This window comes from Podarcis erhardii (assembly GCF_964252035.2).
Source record: "Podarcis erhardii genome assembly, chromosome: 4".
Classification (NCBI taxonomy): domain Eukaryota; kingdom Metazoa; phylum Chordata; class Lepidosauria; order Squamata; family Lacertidae; genus Podarcis; species Podarcis erhardii.
The window spans coordinates 1,872,641-1,895,015 of NC_138508.1; the positions used below are offsets into that span (position 1 = coordinate 1,872,641).

General features: G+C 44.6%; 1 protein-coding gene and 1 long non-coding RNA gene across 5 annotated transcripts in view; one reads left to right on the top strand and one right to left on the bottom strand.

The window, feature by feature from the left end:
• The window catches only part of LOC309341251 (hemoglobin subunit beta-like), a 117,023-nt gene extending 94,890 nt beyond the window's left edge, over positions 1–22,133 (top strand). Inside the window, exons 4-5 of one of the 4 annotated variants that reach the window (XR_014156166.1) lie at positions 6,363–6,538; positions 22,094–22,133. The gene's annotated coding sequence lies outside the window, so the exon portion shown is untranslated. Of the gene's footprint in view, positions 1–6,362; positions 6,539–7,225; positions 7,476–21,106; positions 21,190–22,093 lie in introns of those variants that run through there. The other 3 variants (XR_014156167.1, XR_014156168.1, XR_014156165.1) reach the window with 3 other exon arrangements.
• LOC309341326 overlaps positions 1–22,375 on the bottom strand; it is a 223,062-nt gene that overhangs the window by 27,678 nt on the left and 173,009 nt on the right. The window lies entirely within an intron of this gene.

Sequence of the window (22,375 nt, forward strand, 5' to 3'; positions counted from 1 at the left end):
ACTTCCTCTGAAGGACTGTGCTAGATTATTCATTGCTAACCATCAGGCAGCATTTCTGGGCTTCTCAGAGGTGCCTAATACATTGCCCCCTTATGCTCCTGATGAGCTTTGCAAGTTGCAGCGCCATTAAGAAAGACCATGCTAGTCCGCCATGACAAGTGCTGCTAGAGAAAGCAGAGATGGAAGGGGGTGTCCTTTGCGGAGTCTAAAGGATTCACCCAGCACACGCTTGAGCTCATGCCCCCCCCCCAGACCGTGGGTGAATTCATTCCCAACAACCCAAAGGACAGGCTGTCCCCCAGACAGCACCCAGAGGATAACTGAGCAGATCTCCCACTGAAGATTCATCCTTGCTGCCAAGCTTGGGGCGTGTAGTCGTGTTAAAGTGTCAGCGGTCTCTTAACAGAAATCTAAACTCAAGAAGCCTACGGCACCCGAGGTTATTTAGTGCAAGGAGCAGGAGTGATTTGCAGGTGATTTAAGTTTCTGGTGTTGATGCACCCATAATTCCTTGGCAAAAGCAAATCAAAACATTAGTGGAGTAACTGGTGCATTGCAAGGCAGCAAAGACCCTCAACGCTGATTTGAAAAGCACTTGCATTGGGTTTCCATGTCCTGTTCCTGCCTGGTTATTTGACTGACCAGTTCCCAGATGCAGGACTGGGGAAAGTTCTGAACAAACCAAAACCAGAAACACTTTCCTGTGAGAAAACAGCTCCAAAGGTCTTGCGCATGATCAGGGCCTGAAAGCTGCCCATCCATCAACTGCCTTGCTCTCCTGGCAGAGGGAATTGCTAGCCTGATGGACAGCCCTCTTATCATCAGAGAAATGGTGGAGGGTATGTGATCCTGGCTGCTGAAGATGGCTGGAAGGTCCTTTGTCCCGTCAGCTGGATGAGCTGATCTGCAGAGCCAAGAGGGGCTCTCTGGGCCGTCTATAACTGAGAATCTGGGCTTGAGTTCCCCAACTGAAGCGGAAGGTAAGCCGGAGCAGTTGCGTTTTTGCTCAGCCTGTTAGATACATCAACAGTCGGTCTACTAGCTTTTAGGAAAAGATGCTGCGATTACTGAGACCCAGCATAGGTTTCCCCAAAAGAAGTCAGCCAGACCAATCTGATTTCTTTCCTTCTTTCTTTTTTATCTTTTTGGACGGAGTTACAAACTTGGTAAATTAGGGGAATGCTGTGGACATAGTGTATCTTGAATTCAGTGAGGCTTTTGACAAAATCCCCCATGATATTCTAGCGAAGAAGCTGTTGAAATGGAGGTTGAACAAGGTAACAATTTGGTGGATTTGTAGCTGGTTGACTGACCGAACCCAAAGAGGACTCCTTAATGGTTCCTCATCAACCTGGGGAGAAGTGATAAGTGATGTGTGCAATGTGCTGTCCTGGGTCTGTCGTTGTTTGACGTCTTTATAAACGATTTGGATGAAGGAATTGAGGGGGTGCTCATCCAATTTGCAGTTGAAACCAAACTGGAAATGGTAGCTAATGCCGCAGAAGACACAATCAGGATTCAAAATGACCTCAGCAGTCAACCAAAAACTCTTTCAGATCAAAATGCAATTTTGTGTGAAATTATAGGAATAGATTATTTGTTGGAGATTGAATGCGAATTTATTAGATGATCAAGAAATATATGAAAAAGCACAATAAACTTTAAAAGACTATTTTATGCATAATTGGAATGGAGAAATAAAAATCAATGTAATGTGGGGGAGAACTGGCTTACTAGCAGTACATGTGAAAAGGATCTAGGGGTTTTGGTGGACCACAAGCTCAACATGAGTCCACAGCGTGATGTAGCAGCAAAAAAGCTAATACTATTTTAGTCTGCTTCCACAGAAATCTAGTGTCCAGATCCAGGGAAGTCATAGTCCTGCTCTCTTCTGCCTTGGTCAGACCATACCTGGAACACTGCGTCCACTTCTGGGCACCACAGTTTAAGATGGATGTGGACAAGCTGGAAGATGTGCAGAGGAGGGTGACCAGGGTGATCAAGGGTCTGGAAGGCAAGCCGTATGAGGAGCGGTTGAAGGAGCTGGGTATGTTAAGCCTGGAGAAGAGGAGACGGGGGGGAGATATGGTAGCCATCTTCAAATATCTCAAGGGTTGTCCCGTGGAGGAGGGAGCGTGCTTGTTTTCTCCTGCTCTGGAGGGCAGGACTCGAACCAAAGGCTTCAAGATGCAAGAAGTGAGATTCCGGCTGATCATTCGGAAAAGCTCTCTGACAGTAAGAACAGTTCAGCAGTACTCTCACAAGCGGAGGTGGACTCTCCTTCCTTGGAGGTTTTGAAGCAGAGGTTGAATAGCCAATTGCCAGGGATGCTTCAGCTGCTATTCCTGCGTTGCAGAGGGCTGGACTAGATGACCCCTGGAGTCCCTTACAGGTCTACGATTAAGTTTCTGGATCTCTTGGCTCTTGCAAAGCCAACCTGCTCTGCTAGTAACTCAGCACGGCTGTCGTAACTTGTGTGTTGCGCAAACACTGTGGGCTGCATGGCATTGGCACCAGGCTGGGGAGTGGGCTGAAACAGGCTGGGCAGCGGTCTGAAACAGGCTGGGCAGCAGTCCCTCTTAATGGATGCCACGTGGCTGTTGCATCAAAGTGCCAGCTGCCCTGACATACCTCTCCGTCTGGTGGAAATAGGGACATCCTATTCCATAAGAGAATATAATTCATGCCCTGCCCATCAGACTGGGTTGCCGCAGCCACTCTCAGCGGCTTCCAACATATACAAAAACACAATAAAACATTCACAAACTTCCCTTTCCAGGCCTGCCTTCAGATGTCTTCTAAAGGTTGTATAGTTACTTATTTCCTTGGCTCGGGGGTTGCATGACTCCATACCCTCCACCATTTCCCCGATGAAAACCTGGGATATCCTAAGGGAAAGTGGGACATTCCGGGATCAAATCAGAAACTAGGAAAGAGGGACGCTTGGAGGGCCTGCCTTGAATGTCATGCTTAGAACTAGGAGTAGCCTCCTGTTTATCGATCCTGGTTGTGTCCTAGCAATCTGCGAAGGAGTTTGGGATATGTGTCTTCTTGTCCCATTGAATCCCCACAAAGACCCTGGGAGGGGGGCCACGGGCCTGGGGGAGAACCATGCCTCTTCTTCATCTGGGAGACAGGGATTTCCATCAAGTTAATCATGTTAATCATGGCCAATATAAATGGGATTTAAGGGCAACAAGTAACAGTGCCGTTCTCGGCGTGTCTAGCTAAAGGGCTGTCTTCTTGAATTTGATGGGTCTTACTCACAGGTAACATCACAGAGAAATAGATACCTCTATCAGGGCTTTAGGGCGAGTTCATGGGAAATTTGAAACTGCCCTGTCAGACTGGACCAAGATCCATTTAGCCCAGTGCTGTCACTGATGGTGGTCAGCCAGGGCATGAGGGTGATGGGTTTTGTCCCCACCCTCAGCAAGGATGGGGGAACCCAAATCTTCTAAGGCTCTGTACTCAACGTACAGTGAAAGCACATGATTTCCCCCAAGGACTTCTGGGAAGGGTAGTTTACCCCCTCAAAGAGCCACAATACTTAACAAACTGCAGCTCCCGTGATTCAGCTGGAAGCTGAATCTCTTTCTTCAGTGCTGGAGATGGGACAATGTTCTCTCCTGCACCTGAAGGCAGTGTTTGTCCTACGTGTTTGTCCTACAATGCCTCACCACTGTGTCCTCCAGCCCAGCATCTGCCCCTGAAGCAGCCACCTCACTCCCAATGACAGGGGTGGCCCTGGGCAATCCTGGCCACATGCCCTGATCTGTGCCAGGGCCCAAGAAAGCATTGCAAACAGTTTTGCAATCGCTTGAGGATAATTGAGCCCATTGAGGATAATTAATTTAACTTTCAGATTATTACTGTTATTATTACTTCACCATTTATCAAGTGAGGGCCCTTGGAATGTAGGACAGGACTCTGCCCCAGGGAGCTCACATTCAGGTTTGACAGCGTGGGGAGAGAACAGCAGAGGGAGAGTTGGAAGTGGCAAAGGTAGGAAGACAGGGAGGTTAAACAAGGGCAGGGATTGGGAGCCCACTACCTGCCAATGGGAAGCAGAGTCAGACCACATCCGGAAGACCTCAGGTTCCCCATCTCTGAGCAAGAGCTTCGTTCACAATATGGGCTTTCAAGCAGAACAGGTGTACAAAAGGGGGCAGGAGTGAGGAAAGAATTGAGGACTTCTAATGTAACCCAAAGTCGTACAGCCAGAAAAGTTGAGGTCACAAGCAGGCGTTTCTCTGGAGAAACATGATTCTGCGCCCCTTGAAAGGTCACCTGAATTAGATAAATTTTTAAAATCCGGAGCGAGCGGGGGGGGGGTATAAAAAGGAAGTCATTCCCCCCCCCCCCCAATTGTAGAAGAGCCAAAACAAAGGACTTAACAACTAAGATCGAGAGTGACCTTATCTTGATGAATTAGTGACTTCGCGAGGGAAAAATATAAGATTGAGCTGGAGGAGAAAAGTGGAATTTGAACTAAAAAGCAACCCCCCCCCCCCGGAACCCCGGGAGCGATCGGTGAAAATGCCTGGGGAAGAGAAACGGAGGTTTTGACAGCTGTCAAAGAGCTGTCAAAACGGAAGAACAAAACAGAGACTTTGTTATGAGGACTTTGCCGGTTACATTGGTTATAAATTGGATATAAAATGTTTCAAATAAGGATCAACAAGCTACTTGGATTGGTGGATGTGATCTGGAAGGGAACTCAGTTACTGAAATCCATCTAGAGGAGCTGAGGGATATTGCAAGTGTTTTTGACTGGAAATTTGAACAGTTGAACAGAACTTTTTATCTCCTGGGAAACTGCAGAAATGGAACATTATTTTGTCTACAGAGGTCTACACACTACAGAAAACAATGGATGTAAATGAAAGGGACATGACGCAATGTTTTGCTCCTGAATAACAAGCCTCTGCAGAGAAACTAGAAACTTTTGGAAATAGAACATTTCGGCAGAAGAGCAGGGAAAAAGCAAAAAATAAAAAGGAGGAGTGTGATTAATAAGAATAATGAAATAACAAGATCTGGACAGAACTGGAAGTGGGAACATTTGGGACATTCAGATTTGACAAGCTTACAGAAATAAAATTGGAGTTTTTGCTCCTGGATATAAAAATCTGGATAGAAGAAATGGGCCCCTTTTTGAGATAGACTCCTTCTATGATTGGACATTCGAATTTAAAAATGACTGGTAAAGGACTAGAGAGGTTTGGGTTTAGTGAAATGTGGGAACCCCAGGAAGATATCAGATGTCGAGGGATATTGGGAACGCAACCGGGAAAGGGGGGAGGGAAATCTGGAATCCAAAGGGTGCAAAACTATTTTTTATCTTGTTTATTTTTATCTGCATTATTCTTGAAGGGGGGGAACTCGTGGAAGGGAATTAGGTCGATCTTAGGGGATGGGAATTTTCGAAAAATTGGGTTATTGATGATAAGTGTAATTTGGGGATAAGAATTTGTTGAATTGATTTGTTAAACTGGAAGACAAGAGGGGGAGGGGAGGGGAAGTCCTGGTTATTGGAAAAAGATTATAAATTGGATTTAATTTGTTTTAAATTGGAAAACTTTAATAAAAATTATTTAAAAAAAAAAAAAGAAAGGTCACCTGAATTAGTCTGGGCAAATACACACATGGGATTCAGAAGCATCGCTGCCTCTGATGGTGGAGGGAGAGCAGAGCCAGCCGGACTAGGAGCCTTTGATAGCCTCTCCTCCATAAGTCTGCCTAGTCCGTCTTTCAGGCCACCCAGGTTGACATCTGATGTCTTTCCACAGGGAGGGAGCCACAGCCAAGAAGGCCCTTTGCCTGGTACCCTGTAGCTGAATCACCGGAGGAGGAGGACCTCAATGTCCGGGCCGAGCGATGGGGGTGGAGACGCTCCTTTGGGGCTGCCTTCAGATGTCTTCCAAAGCCTTTATACCTGCTTGTCTCCTTGGCACAGGGGTGGCATTACTCCATACCCTCCAGGATTTCTCAGGGGAAAATAGGGATGTCTTCAGGAAAAGCAGGACATTCTTAGATCAAATCAGAAAGCAGGACGGCTTCTGTAAATCCTGGAGGAGGAGCTTTGGCGCAGGGTATAAAAGGCTCCAGCCCTGGAAGAAGCTCCAGCTCAGCCCAGAAGGTTTTCTCCAGCAGCCGAGAGAAGCTCACAGCCCACAGCCAGACATCATGGCAACTGTCATGATGACAGTCGACCTGGCAGAATTGGGTAGGGATATCCTTACCTGGTAAGTCCAGGGGTGGTCGCCTCTCTAAGCAGGTTGGGCAGGAACTCCTCTTTCCACCTGGATAATAACCATCCGTTTCTCTCCCTTTCTCCTTCCTTGCTTTCTTCTCTCCAGCTTGGTGATCGTCTTCCCCTGGACCCGGCGTTTGTTCTCTAACATCGGGGACCTCTCCAGCCCTGCCCTCTCATTAGGAGCCTCTCCAGCCCTCCTTCCACAAGGTCAAGGAGGCTTTTTCCGAGCTGCGTGAACTGCTCTGCGACAAGCTCCACGTGGACCCCCTCAACCTCAGGGTGAGACTGCTCCCCCACCCCAAGGGGCTGTCTGGTGGGGGGGGGACTGGGGGGGTGCTGTGTGTGTGTCACTCTGGGTGGCTTACAGGACATAAAACATGGTAAGACAATAGACATTTCAGATGTCTATTGCATTCAGATTTCAGTTAGCTTTTCATTTCCTTGACATCTCGTGGGAAGGCGTTCCACAGGGAGGGCGCCACAACCGAGAAGGCCCTCTGCCTGGTTCCCTGTAAACTCACCTCTCACAGTGAGGGAACCAGCAAAAGGATCGCCTTCAAAGGTAGCCCCACATGGGGGGCATTGCAGTAGTCCAAGCGGGAGATAACCAGAGCATGCACCACTCTGGCGAGACAAGCTGAGGGCGGGTGAGGTCTCATCCTGTGGACCAGATGGAGCTGGTACAAAGCTGCCCTGGACAGAGAATTCACCTGCACTTCCATGGACAGCTGTGAGTCCAAAATGAATCCCAGGCTGCCCACCTGGTCCTTCAGGGGCACAGTTGCCCCATTTAGGACCAGGGAGTCCCCCACACCTGCCTGCCTCCTGTCCCCCCAAAACAGTAATTCTGCCTTGTCTGGATTCAGCCTCAGTCTGTTGAATCTGCTGTGGGATCTGTTGTGGGGAGAGGGTGTCCCATACATGGGCCCCCTGGCAGAAGGAGTCACCCCCTCTTTTCTCTTCCAGCTCCTCTTGAAGTCTTCATCACCCACCCCCACCCCCTTTGGACAGGAATTCACCTCTGCTTACCACCATGCCTTCCACAAGCTGGTCGGGGTGGTGGCTCATGCGCTGGCCAGCCGGTCCCACTGAGACACCCCCCAGGGAGAAGCGGCCGCCTCCTTCTGCTCTCACCGCCCACCAGGTTTGGTGGGGGCCACCCCTTCCAGCCCCCATGTGACTCTTGACCCTCTAATAAATCCTCCCTCTGCAATCTGACCTGGCTTCCTATGTCTTCTTCTCTGGGACAGAGGGAGGGGACAGGCCTGGGGGTGGGGGGTTAGTTGGGGGGCGTGGAAAGGGGGGGTCTTCCCTGTCACTCAAGAGGAATCATTAAGCACCAGTGGTGGGTTTTAGGGCGCTATGGCATTTTGCCCCCTCCAAGCTGCAGTGCTTTTCAGAGCCAGAGACCCCTGCTGTGTCCCCAAATCTTTTATCCCCCAAATTCCTGGCAAGGTCCCCCCCCCGATGCTCCCAGGGCCCCCCCGGTCTCATTGGTTGACTCCCCACCCATTTCTTGGTATTTGCTCCTGTTCTGTTGCCCTCTCTGTTCTTCCTACTCTGGAGAAATTGGGGGTGAGAGACTCAGAGGGGGATGCGGACCCTTCCCCTACTCTGGATTCCATCCCTCTGAATAAGGGGTGGGGGTACCAACTTGGCCACCCAGGGAGACCCCCCAAGGGCCACTCCCCCCCCCCGCAATGCCCCTCCCTGCCTCTTTCCAGATGGGTGTCTGGGGCGGAGCTGCCTCTTTATGGGCAGAGAGAGGGGGCCATTCATTTCGTTTTATCCATTTATTTGTTCATTAAATCTGGGGTTTCACAGGATGAAATTACGGTATAAAAACACAAAACGCATAATCAAATGAAAACAAATACAAACCAATAAACACCCCCGCCTACATATTTCACACCCATAATAGCATCAAAAGAATTTACCACCTTCATCGGAACATCAAACAAAGCAATCCAAAAGAAAACGCCAGAGGGTCAGCGAACCCGGCAAGTCGCCCTTTGGGGGTCCCAGGCGGAGGTCTATGGGGAGAAAGGGGCAGGTCTCCCCTAACCTTCCGAGCAGGGGCGCCGACTTATAAAAAATATTGGGGGGGCCCATACCGGGGTCCTGCCCCAGGAAGTTTTCTAAATTTTAGATGAAAATTAGTGAGTTTTAAAGTTTTTAAAAAGTATTTTAGAGTCATATGATCAACATTAGAACCCCGAAAACTCGACTCTCTATAACTCCACACTCCGGGAAACTCGACAAGCCTGAAACACTTTTTGGCTTTGAAAAAAGAAACAAAACATAAACACGCACGGTATTTTCGTAAAAAGCAAATTTAATTTACAGTAACAATTATGCTTATAGACTATTACAGAGCAGTGAATATATAGCTCTGAAAAGACTGAAATGATATTTAAATAAATCCTAAACTATCATTAAAAGAATAAAACATAAAATATTGCTGTCGCACAGTAATAGCACTTTGATTAATAAGTGAAATAGCTAATTTAAGCTTACTTTGAATAAGGCTGAGGGTTCATTAAATAAAAATAATATCTCAAAGTTAATGCTTTAATACAGTTAATAAAGTTAATACAGTATGCCTAATACTGTATGTAAATACTGTAATACTGTATGTAAATAACGGGCTTTAATTGGGTCTTACACCCTAAAAATATTTAAGTATTTGAAAATAACTAATACAGTACTATAGTAATATAGAAATACAGTACTAAACTAGTACTAATATTTCGAAACTGAAAATTTAACATTCTGTATGTATTTAATTCTCTATTTTATAAAGATTTTTAATATCTGACAGTGAGTTTGGAGTAGCCCAATGCAAAAATCCTGAGGATCCATGTGGATCCATGCTTTGTAACCACGTTTTTGCACCACTGTGACCCTAGGCAACAGTGGGTGCGTGATTTTTTTGGTGCAAGATGTAGCCATGAACATGCTATGTGATCTGATGGTGAATTTGGGGTGACCCAATGCAAAATTCCTGAGGATCCATGTGGATCCGTGCTTTGTAACCACGTTTTTGCACCACTGCGGCCCCAGGCAACAGTGGGTGCGTGATTTTTTTGGTGCAAGATGTAGCCGTGAACATGCTATGTGATCTGATGGTGAATTTGGGGTGACCCAATGCAAAAATCCTGTGGATCCATGCTTTTAACCACGTTTTTGCACCATTGCAGCCCCAGGCAACAGTGGGTGCGTGATTTTTTTGGTACAGACTGTAGCCATGGACATGTAATGTGATCTGATGGTGAATTTGGGGTGACCCAATGCAAAAATCCTGAGGATCCATGTGGATCCGTGCTTTGTCACCACGTTTTAAATGGGGAGGGAAGGAAAAACACAGAAGGGACAAGAAGCACAAGAGGGGTGTGCGGAGAAGCAGCTGGCTAAGAATGCAGGGGAGGAGTTTAACGGGGTGGGGGGGAGGAAAGGAAGGCAAAAGTCCCCCCCCCCAAGCCAGCCCCCTCTCTCTCTCTCTCTCTCTCTCCCACCTGCGAGTCCCTAGAGCACGGAGAGGAGGAGGTGGTGGGCTGGAGCCTGCACGCAGTGTGACTAGGAAAGAATTAGAAGGAAGGACTCGATCCTTTCCTTAACCCTCTGCTTGCCAGGAGGGCAGGGGATTCCCTGCTCTTTGTTGAGTTTGAGCAAACGCAGCAACAGAAGCGGGTGGGCAGTAAGACCCTGAGGCAGAATGCAGGAAAGCAGCAGCTTCCGCCTTCCCTCCGCCCGCCCGCCCGATCTTATCTTTGCCTGATTTTTGCCCCTGCGCTCCGGCTCCAGGGACCACACATTCGCTCAATAACACGCACAGACATTTCCCCTTACTTTTTAGGAGAAAAAATCTGCGTGTTATAGAGCGAAATTTACGGTAATAATTTTCTTAAATTATTGGGGGGGCGGAGCCCCCCCAAACGAATTTTTGAGGGGGCTCGGGCCCCCTCAGGCCCCATGGAGTCGGCGCCTATGCTTCCGAGGGTATCGAAAGGGGACGACCTGCGCTCGCCCGGTAATTTATTTTGGGGGGGGGGGGTTGTGAGCCGGGATGGAAATCCCTGTCTCCCAGACGAAGCAGAGGCGAGGTTCTCCCCCAGTCCCAGGCTTGGAAGCAGCCGCTCCCCTTGTGGCTTTTGTCCTTCTGACTGCCAGCCAGGTGTCCTCGGGCGCAGAGCAAGCGCCTTCCTGGCGCCCTCCGGCCATTCGCTGGTCCAGAAAGCTGCCTGGCTCCTTCAGCAAAGGATTTCAGCCCTGGCCAACTCCTGTGGGGAGGGCGGGAACAGAATGGGGACACAATTGGCAAGCGAAGAGCCACACGCCCCCTTCAAAGGGATCCTGATTTCTGCTGCAGGAGAAAAGCATCTCTTTGGAAAGACGCTGATTTCTGCTTTGCTTGAACGGGGCAAGGAGGGGAGGGAATGTTTTAAGTTATGGGGCTTTTTCGGGATCTGCATCATCTCCCTTCCCCTGAAGCAAGGAATGCAAAGATTTCAGGAAGAGCGGACTTTAAATTTGCCTCTTTGCGATGGATTAATTTTAGAAGTCAGGACTTTGCCTGAAAGAAGATGGAGAGTGAAATATACTCAGAGTCGCAAAGTGATTTCATGCTCTTTATTCAGCTCATAGTGGTGAGGAGGAATGAATTGTTTCCCCACAGTATCTGCTTTATATACATTATTTACACAATAGGCTGCATGTGATTTGCTAATTCTGGAATTCTCCTGTAAGCCAATCAGGTTGTGGATTCACTTACATCTGGAGCTGGATTGGGTGGCTCCTGCAGACCAATCAGACTGCTGCATTATTCTAGGACCAATCAGACTGCTGCATTTTTTTTTAAAAAAAATTATTAGGATTTTTTTATAAAGGTTACAGAAAAAAAGAAAATATATGAATCAAAACAGAACAATCAAAAAAGAAAAAAAGGAACAATACATAAAAAACAAACATCACCCAAGAACAGAAAAAAACCAAGTCAAACCTTTACATCACTTGCTTTCATTCGTTTACTTCCTTGACCTCTTCGCACCTCCCATTTTTGTATTCTAGTTCAGTTAGATATTTCAGCAAATCCTTTCCAACTTTGTTTTTATATTAATAATTTAATAATTTATCTTAATATACTGTGATTTTGCATTCTCTTCTTTCACCAATTCATTTTTGCTTAATCCTTTATATCCTTTATATCTTTTCTGCTAAAACCACATAATTTCTGCTAAAACCACATAATTTTATTCCAACATCTTTCTAACATTCCTTAATTTTACAATATTTCTAAAGATAAACTTTAATTTTTTTCCAATCTTCTTCCACCAACTCTTCTCCTTGGTCTCGGATTCTGCCAGTCATCTCAGCCAGTTCCATGTAGTCCATCACCTTCATCTGCCATTCTTCCCGGGTGGGTAGATCTTGTGTTTTCCAATACTTTGCGATAAGCCACTTTGCTGCTGTTGTGGCGTACATAAAGAAAGTTCTATCCTCCTTTAGCACCAATTGGCCGACCATGCCCAAGAGAAAGGCCTCTGGTTTCTTCTGGAAGGTATATTTAAATACCTTTTTCATTTCATTATAGTTCATCTCCCAAAAGGTCTTAATCTTTGGGCATGTCCACCAAAGGTGAAAGAATGTACCTTCAATCTCTTTACATTTCCAACATTTATTATCAGGCAAGTGATAAATTTTTGCAAGCTTGACTGGTGTCATGTACCACCTGTAAATAATTTTCATTATATTCTCTCTTAAGGCATTACATGCCGTAAATTTCATACCTGTGGTCCATAACTGTTCCAAGTCAACCAACATGATGTTATGTCCAACATCTTGTGCCCATTTAATCATAACAGATTTAACCGTTTCATCCTGTGTATTCCATTTCAACAGAAAGTTATACATTCTTGACAAATTCTTAGTTTTAGGATCTAACAATTCTGTTTCCAATTTTGATTTTTCCACCTGAAAGCCAATTTTCTTATCCAAATTATAAGTCTCCCTTATTTGATAATAATGAAGCCAGTCTCGTATTTTGTTTTTTAATTTGTCAAAACTCTGCAGTTTTAATCTGTCTCCTTCTTGTTCCAGAATTTCCCAATACAGTGGTGCCCCGCAAGATGAATGCCTCGCAAGATGGAAAACCTGCTAGACGAAAGGGTTTTCCATTTTGGAGGGGCTTCGCAAAATGAATTTCCTATGGGCTTGCTTCGCAAGACGAAAATGTCTTGCGAGTTCCTGCGGGTTTTTTTCCCTCCCCCCCTTTTTCTAAACCGCTAAGCTGCTTATCAGCTGATCCGCTGATCCGCTAAGCCGCTAAGCCGCTAAGCCGCTAAACTGCTTATCAGCTTATCAACTGATCCGCTAAGCCGCTGATCCGCTAAGCCGCTTATCAGCTGATCCGCTAAGCTGCTAAGCCGCTAATAGCGCTAATCCGCTAATCCGCTAATGGGCTTGCTTCACAAGACAAAAAAAAAGCAAGACGAAGAGACTCGCAGAACGGATTCTTTTCGTCTTGCGAGGCACCACTGTATTTCGGCCAATTTGCCTCCATATTGAGTTTTTTCAGAGCCTTAGCTTCCATTGGTGACAACCACCTTGGAGTTTTATTTTCAAGCAAGTCCTTATATGTTATCCAAACATTAAACAGTGCTTTCCTGACAATATGGTTTTTAAACGCTTTATGTGCTATAACCTTGTCATATCACAAATATGCATGACACCCAAAGACATTATTAAAACCTTCTAGATCCAAAATGTCCATGTTTTCAAGAAGCAGCCACTCTCTCAGCCAGCAAAATGTGGCTGATTCATAATAAAGCTTCAGGTCTGGCAGGGCAAATCCACCTCTTTCTTTAGCGTCAGTTAAAATCTTAAATTTTATTCGAGGCTTCTTGCACTGCCAGACAAATCTAGAAATGTCTCTCTGCCACTTCTTGAAACAGTCCATCTTGTCCACAATTTGCAATGTTTGAAACAAATACAATATCCTTGGCAATACATTCATCTTTATCACAGCAATTCGGCCTAGCAATGATAACTTCAAATTTGACCATATTTCTAGATCCTTTTTCACCTCCATCCAACATTTTTCATAGTTATCTTTAAATAAATTCACATTCTTAGCAGTCATATTAACCCCCAGGTATTTCACTTTCTTAACCAATGTTAATCCTTTCTCCTTCTGAAACCTCTTTCTCAATCACTGTTAGATTTTTCTCTATCACCTTACTTTTCAGCTTGTTCAACTTAAAACCCGCAACCTGACCAAATTCTTGAATTAATTGTAATACTCTTTTAGTACTGGATTCTGGCTCCTGTAATGTCAAGACTAAATCATCAGCGAATGCTTTCAATTTGTACTGTTTGGCTCCGACTTGTATACCTTTAACCAATTGGTCCCTTCTAATCATATTGAACAAAACCTCTAGGACCGATATAAAAAGCAATGGGGAGATTGGGCACCCCTGTCATGTTCCTTTCTCAATCTTAAATTCTTCTGTAATTACATTGTTCACAATTAATTTTGCTTTTTGTTCTGAGTAAATTGCACCTATACCGTTTTCAAAACCTTGGCCTACCCCCATTCCCTGTAAATTTTTCTTCATAAAGCTCCAAGAAATGTTGTCAAAGGGACTTCCGGGTTAGCGCGATCTGGAAATGGCGGATTTCCTCCGAGCTGCGGAGGGAATCGGCTTCATCGAGGACGGGTCTTGCCGCGCCGGCGACGCGGGGACCCTTAGAAACCGCAGGCACTGAAGCCTGCGGACGGGAAGACTCGGTGGGCGCCTTAAGCACCCCCCCTGACCCTCGAAAAAGGGTACGGAGGGCGGTGTGGCGCTGAGAGTCGATCAACACCTCGGTGGAGCGGAGCCGCGAGCCACGACCGGAGAGCGCTGACTTTCTCCCTGGAAATTTGGACTGAAAGAATTAACCCGTGAGTAAATGGAATTTGGCTTTAAGAAATTTTTCCTTTGAATTGGAGACGATCGGAGGGTGTGCTAAAAGGGAGTCCGCACCCCCCCTAACTACGGACAATTTTAAAGCAAAGCTCAGAGAACTAAGGCGGAAAAGATACACTTATACATTATAAAAGAAACTTCTTCCACGATTTAACAAAGGAAGTGTTGTGCTGGAGAGTGAGGAGAAAACCTTTTTTTTTCTCTTTTTTTTTTCTTTTTTTTGCGAAACCCCCCCTCCCCCCGGGACCAGGGAGAATCCCGTGTTTAAGTCTGGTGCAGAAAAACAAGCTGTCAAAAGAACTGTTAAATGGACAGATTGAAAATGGACAGATTGTTTTGACCATGACAGACCAACACGGCTACCTATCTGTAGATTGAAAATTTGTTAACTGATATCTCTCTGAACTAAAAGTTAAATTGTAACAAAGTGGTTGGAGACTCGATAGAAAGAAATAAAAAAGATTTGGACTGTTGGAAAAAGTTTACAAAGTAACCAGAATCCCTCTAGGGGGATTCCAAAGCTACTACAATGGCGGCAGATGGAAAACTACAGGCAGAGATAAACAGGATGTTTTATCTTGTGGGAATACTGCAAGAGCAGAGTCTGAGTATGAACAAACAATTAATGACCTTGACTTCAGGAACAAGCAACTCTGCTGAAAGCATGAAGGATTTGACAGGAAAGGAATCTGCAGCCGAAACAGAAAAGATACATCAAGAATTGGAGGAAAGAGAGCAAGGAGAGGAGAAAGAACAATTGAAATATACCAACAAAAAGTCCATAATGGTGGAACGCAAGGGAAAAGACTATTGGATTATCTGGATTACAACACTGCAAAAGATGTTAAGGATGAAGGAGGGGGCCCCTGAAGTATCTGCAACACAGGAACTTGAAGGATATAAGAAATATGATTGGGGCTATCCTTTTGATTATGAAAGACTGGTTGACCTTTGGCAGCAGTTCCTACCAAGCATCTATGAGGGAAGAAAAACCGGAGTGATGAAGAATGGATTCTTTCGAGATTCGAGGACCGATATAAGAGACTTCCAACAGAATCGACGGAGAGGAACTGAAAGGGACTTAAAGGCTCTCGACGTGAGGAATCCGGGCTGAAAATGATGGTTGATTTTTATTTGAAAAGGGATCAGAACCTGGGAAGGGGGGAGGGGGAAATATCTTTATTATTGCTATTTAGTTACAGAAGGGTAAGAACGATGATAAATTTTGGGTTGGGTAAATAGGGTCTATATTTAAAAATGGGAAATCGATAGTTCTTAAGCTGTGTCTTCTCAGACTCTATTTTCGGTATGTGTAATATAAGCTTCTTTCCACGACTCTGGTGCCTTTTCCCCCTCCAGTATTTCATTGCAAACTTCATTCAGAGGCTGTACTAGCCATTCTTTCAAAGATCTATAATATCTTGAAGTCAAGCCATCCGGCCCTGGAGATTTGCCCAATTTCATATTCTGAATGGCTCCTTCCACCTCTTGATCTGTTATAATATAATTCAGCATTAACTTATTCTCTTGAGAGATTTTTTTGTAGTCTATGGACTGTTTCAAGAAATGGCAGAGACATATCTCTAGATTTATCTGGCAGGGCAAGAAACCTCGAATAAAATTTAAGATTTTAACTGATGCCAAAGAAAGAGGTGGATTTGCCCTGCCAGACCTCAAACTTTATTATGAATCAGCCGCATTTTGCTGGCTGAAAGATTGGCTGCTTCTTGAAAACACGGACATTTTAGATTTAGAAGGTTTCAATAATGTTTTTGGATGGCACGCATACCTGTGGTATGACAAGGTCAAAGCACATAAAGCCTTTAAAAACCATATTGTCAGGAAAGCATTGTTTAATGTCTGGATGAGATATAAGGATTTGCTTGAAAGTAAAATGCCAAGGTGGCTGTCACCAATGGAGGCTAAGGCTCTGAAAAAACTTAATATGGAGACAAATTGGCCGAAATATTGGGAAATTTTGGAACAGGATGGAGAGAGATTAAAACTGCAGAGCTTTGACAGTTTAAAAACTAAAGTACGAGATTGGCTTCATTATTATCAAATAAGGGAGGTTTATAATTTGGATAAGAAAACTGGTTTTCAGGTGGAAAAATCAAAATTGGAAACAGAATTGTTAGATCCTAAAACCAAGAATTTATCAAGAATGGATAACTTGCTGTTGAAATGGAACACACAAGATGAAATGGTTAAATCTGCTATGATTAAATGGGCACAAGATGTTGGACATAACATTATGATGGCTGACTGGGAAAAGTTATGGACCACAGGTATTAAGTTTACGGCATGTAATGCCTTAAGAGAGAATATAATGAAAATGATTTACAGGTGGTACTTAACTCCAGTCAAGCTGGCAAAAATTTATCATTTGCCCGATAATAAATGTTGGAAATGTAAAGAGATTGACGGCACATTCTTTCACCTTTGGTGGACATGCCCTAGGATTAAGGCCTTCTGGGAGATGATATATAATGAAATGAAAAAGGTATTTAAATATACCTTTCAGAAGAAACCAGAGGCCTTTCTCCTGGGCATGGTCGGCCAATTGGTGCGAAGGGAGGATAGAACTTTTTTTATGTATGCCACAATAGCAGCAAGAATACTCATCGCAAAGTATTGGAAGACACAAGATCTACCCACCCGGGAAGAATGGCAGACGAAGGTGATGGAATATATGGAATTGGCTGAGATGACTGGCAGAATCCGGGACCAAGGAGAAGAGTTGGTGGAAGAAGATTGGAAAAAAATTAAAGTATATCTTCAAAAATATTGTAAAATTAAGGATTGTTAGAAAGATGTTGGAAAAAGAAAATTATGTGGTTTTGGTAGAAATGATATAAAGAATTAAGTAAAAATGAATTGATGAAATTGATGGAAGAGAGAACGTAAAATTACAATATATTAAAACAAATTATTAAGATAAAAACAAGGTTGGAAGGATTTGCTGAAATAACAATTTGAACTAGAATACAAAAATGGGAGGTGTGAGGAGGTCAAGGAAATAAGTAAAGGAAGAAAGTTATGTAAAGGTTTAATCTGTGTTTTTTTTTTCTTTTTCTAAATGTATTTTTTTGTATTTTTTCTGTCTTTTGTATTTTTCTTTTTTCTTTTTGTAATCCTCAAAATTCTGAATAAATATTATTTTTTTAAAAAAAAAGATCCAAAAGATGTTTCGGTATGTCTTTAAAAATTTCCACTCTTGATTGCAGAATTATCAAAGGATTCTGAAAATGCAAACCCAAAATTTTGTCTTTCTCTTCTTTGGATCAGAGGGTAATCAGACAGTCCCTTATTTTGATCTTCTTTCCTCCTTTTCCTAGTCTGAAGGCCCTCACAATTTTAAATTCTTCCTGTTTCAAATCCGACTTCCAAAACTCTACAAATTCCTGTGTCAAAAAGTCTATCAGGGTGCCCTCCTCCAATTCAGGTACAGCTCTAATCCTTAAGTTCATCTGTTTTTCCTTCAATTCAATCATAGACTTTATGGTCTTCAATTTGTTTCTGTAGGTCTGGAACCTTCTCTGTTTCTAATTGTGTTACCTTAAATTCCAGAGCAGCAGCTTTCTCCTTAGCTTCATCTGCAGTCTGTCGGGTCAAAGTGGATTCCTGCAGCAATTTCTGGATAGATTCTGTATTATTATTTACCTCTTGTCCCAAACTGTTTAAAGTTTCTGTATTTAAGTCAATTTTAGTAGTTGCAGTATCGACCTTCACTTTGGTCTCATCCACAATCGTTTTTGTCTCTTCAACCCTCTTATTTGTCTCCTCGACCCTCTTATTTGTCTCTTCAACCCTTGTACTGAGTTGCACCAAAGATTCATTAATCTTGGCCAGTGCGTTCGCTAAAGCATCTTCTGAAGACATTCCACTAGACTTAGGTTGTGTTGGTACAGTCACAGATAAAGTAGTGAGACAAGCAGCTGATTGCCTTCGCTGCCCCAAGGTCTTCCCAGACCTTGTTGTTCTGTCTGGGAGTGACAAATCTACTTTTTCTTTCCCATCTGCCATAACACTTAAACAATAGAAGAGTCAAGGTCACCCAGATACACAGTTTCTGTTTACCAGTGGAAAATTCCCCTTGTAACAATTTCTAAAACTCCCTCTAGGGGGAAACAGTTGCGATAGTCCAAAAAAGAAATAACCTTTTAAAACTCCAACCGAGAAAAATAAACAGTTCCAATTTTTGTTACTTTCCAATTACTTTCTCTCTTTCTTGCAAACAAAGTAGAATAACTGATCACAATGTATCTCTCTTGCTGTCAGCGAACCTTCTATTGACAGTTAGAGCGCAATTCAAAAGACGTCAGTCTTTGTCTACTGGCAGACCGTTCCCAAGTTTGAGCAGTGGATTTTAAGCTCTTTCCCTCTCTCTTACAGGTAGACACAGTCCAAAACGTCCCCCCTCCTTCCCTGCTCCCTAGGAGGGGGGTTCAAAACTTTATCGTGTTAGAAGTCAATCCTTTCCAGGCGAAATCCCAAAGCTTTAGCTTAGAGTCTCTTTGCTTTGATCTATTTACAAAAGCGGAAGGCGGACTTCCTGTTTAGACCTCCCCGCTTCGGTATCCAATTAAGTCTTTTTTTTCCTTTTTAAATAAGTCCAATTTCCCCTACTCACAGGTAGTGGCTTTTTGTAGTCAAATTGTCCCAGGAAAAAGTCAGCGCTCTCTGGCAACGGCTATGCGGCTTTGCTCCGTGAAAAAAGCAGTTGACTCACAGCACCGCGCTACTCGCCCCGTTTCGCTCCGGAGCCCGTAAACGGGTTTCCTTGTGAATTGGGGGGGGGCGCAGAAGGTGCCCGCCGAGTCCCACGCTCACAGGCTTCACCCGCCTGTGTTTTTTGAAGGGTCCCCGCTTCGCTGTAGCGGTGCAGACCCGATTTCCACAAAGCTGGTCCCTCCGAATCAGAGGGAATCTGCCATTTGCCAATGGCGCTAACCCGGAAGTCCAGACTGCTGCATTTTGGATCCTATTCAACTCATACATAACAGAGAGCAACAACCTTGAGGGACTTTTTAGGGATTTTGTTCCCCCCTTGGGACTTCCTCATGAGAAATAAAAGCAGTTAAGGAGGAAAAGAGGGGTGACAACTGGATCGACTGTCTGCTAAGCAGGAAGATTTATGAGTTTAGGGGGGAGGAAGGAGAGGAGACCAGGATTTTGTGGAGATTACATCAGCCCACCTCCTTGGAGCCTGAAGGTGGAAATAAGAGCAGTGAAAGGGACAGGAGGGACCACATTGTGCAGGATCTTGACGGCTTCTGAGACACAAAAGAAGAGAAATGGATTCTGCATATTTCTTTTTTTTAAAAAAATGATATTTATTAAAGTTTCAAATAATACACAAAGGCAAAAAACAACAAAACAATTTTCCAGAAAAGATAAAAAAGAAAAGAAAAAGAAAAAAGACAAAATTAAAAGACATTCAATATTTACAGTCCTTATTTTCAATAACTTTCCCCCCACGACTTCCCCTCGCCTCCCCTTCTTATATTCCATGTCCAAATATTTATTCAACAAGTTCTTATCCCTAATTTTTAACCTTAATTTGTTATTATATTTAATTCAATTTATATATCAGATTTTAACTTATCTACATCGATCGTTATACTTAAAGACTTTTTCTAAGATCGACCCAGTTTCCCTTCCACGAATTCCCCATTTTTATACTAATAACAAAGCAAAAAAAGAAAAATAGAAAGAATCAGAATATATTTGTACACCCTTTGGGTTCCCAAACCCCACCCTCCCTTTCCCGGTTTCGATCCCCGAACCATTGTCCATTAGTCCATCTGCTATCAGCCTGGATTCCTCACGTCTGAGGCTCTTAATTCTCTCTCAGTTCCTCTCTGCCGGTTTTTTTGATAGTCCTTTGTATTAGCCACCAAGTCTTGGAGGGGCTCTGTCCCAATAATGTCCATGTTCCTTCCAGCCAGACCTCCATATTTAAAGGTGCAGCTCAAAACTTGTTTCTTAATCCTTTTAAGTCCAAATGTCCCAAAAGCTCCAACTTCCACCTTAATCAGGTTAATAGTCCATAGATCTTCAGATCTCCACAGAAGGAGATCTTTCCATTCCTCATTCTTCAAACCAAATTTTCATCATCCAGTCCTTTTTTTCTTTTATATCCATCTTGACAGGCCTCCGGCTCTCCTTTGCCTTCTGCAGCATTTCAGCCCCTCCTTCCTGCTCCTCCTGTTCAGCAAATATCTCTTTCTCCACTTCCTCAAATTTCTCAAGTTTCTTTTCTTGTTCAGCTGCCTGGACTGTAGACAAAACATGACTTTGCTCTAGCAATTTTCTCACAAGAAAAGCAACCTCGTCCAGATCAGCTAGTATTTTCCGACCTATATCCATTCTTGTAATGTCCCTGAACCCCCTCTAGAGGGATTCTGGTTATTGAGTATTCCTTGCACTTCCAGCCCAAAAGTCAAGTTAACTTGTTTCAGTTCTTCTTTATTTTCAACAATTTATCACTATATTGTAACTAATGTAACCAGCAAAAACATCAGAAACAAAGTTCTCTATTTTTTTCCAACTTTGACAGCTAGTTTGACAGCTGTCAAAATCTTCTATGTCTCCTCAGCAGGCTGCTCTTGCGGATCATTCCTGGGTCCCGGGGGGGGGGCACTTTAGCTCTCAAAGTTAGCTCTTATCCTCCAGCACAATTACTTATACTATCGATCCGTGCAATTAATAGCTTTATCCAATAAAAAGGAGATATTCTCTCGACCTTAATTATTTAGTCCTTGCTTCAAATTGTTTACAAGGCGGGGAGACGGACTTCCTCTTTGCGTCTTCCCCGATCGTGCCAAATTGATCGCGCGTTGATCGTCTTCCCCGTCACCATTTCCGCCATCAATGGACCTCAACAAGGTCAAGGAGACCTTTTACGAATTGAGTGAACTGCTCTGCGACAAGCTCCACGTGGACCCCGTCAACATCAGAGTGAGGCTGCTCCCCTGCCCCAAGGGGCTGCTGGGGGGTGCAGTGTGTGTGTGTGTGTGTGTGTGTGTCACTCTGGGTGGCTTACAGGACATAAAACATGGTAAAACGTTAGACATTAAAAATTTCCTGATACAGGGTTGCATTCAGATTTCAGTTAGTTGTTTATTTCCTTGATATCTGGTGGGAAGGCATTCCACAGGGCAGGGGCCACTACCAAGAAGGCCCTCTGCCTGGTTCCCTGTAACCTCACCTCTCACAGTGAGGGAACTGCCAGAAGGCCCTGGGAGCTAGACTTCATGGTCTGGGCTGAACAATGGGGGTGGAGACACTCCTTCAAGTATACTGGACCGAGGCCATTTAGGGATTGAAAGGTCAGCACCAACACTTTGAATTGTGCTTGGAAACGTACTGGGAGCCTATGCAGGTCTTTCAGGACCGGTGTTATGTGGTCTCAGCAGCCGCATTCTGGATTAATTGTAGTTTTCGGGTCACCTTCAAAGGTAGCCCCACATAGAGCACATTGCAGTAGTCCAAGTGGGAGAGAACCAGAGCGTGCACCACTCTTGTGAGACAGACAGCGGGCAGGGAGGGTCTCATCCTGCGTACCAGATGGAGCTGGTAGACAGCTGCCCTGGAAACAGAAATGACCTGTGCCTCCATGGACAGCTGTGAGTCCAAAATGACTCCCAGGCTGCGCACCTGGTCCTTCAGGGGCACAGTTGCCCCAATCAGGACCAGGGAGTCCTCCACAACTGCCCACCCCCTGTCCGCCCAAAACAGTACTTCTGTCTTGTCAGGATTCAACCTCAATCTGTTGAATCCGTTGTGGGATTTGTTGTGGGGAGAGGGTGACCCACACATGGGCCCCCTGGCAGAAGGTGTCACTCTCTCTTTTCTCTTCCAGCTCCTGGGCGAGGTCCTCATCACCCTCCTGCCCCCCCCCCTGCTTGTTTTCTCCTGCTCTGGAGGGATGGACTCAAACCAATGGCCTTAAGTTACAACAGTTAGAGCTCTTTCTGTGGAACAGACTCCCTTGGGAAGTTGTGGACTCTCCTACATTGGAGGTTGGATGGGGTCCTGCCATCCTAGGTGCCAACTCCCTGGGACCCTGGGTGCCCAAGCACTCAAAAATCCCCCTTGAATGGGCTGAGCACCCACAAATTTCAATGTCAGGGCTATGCACGCT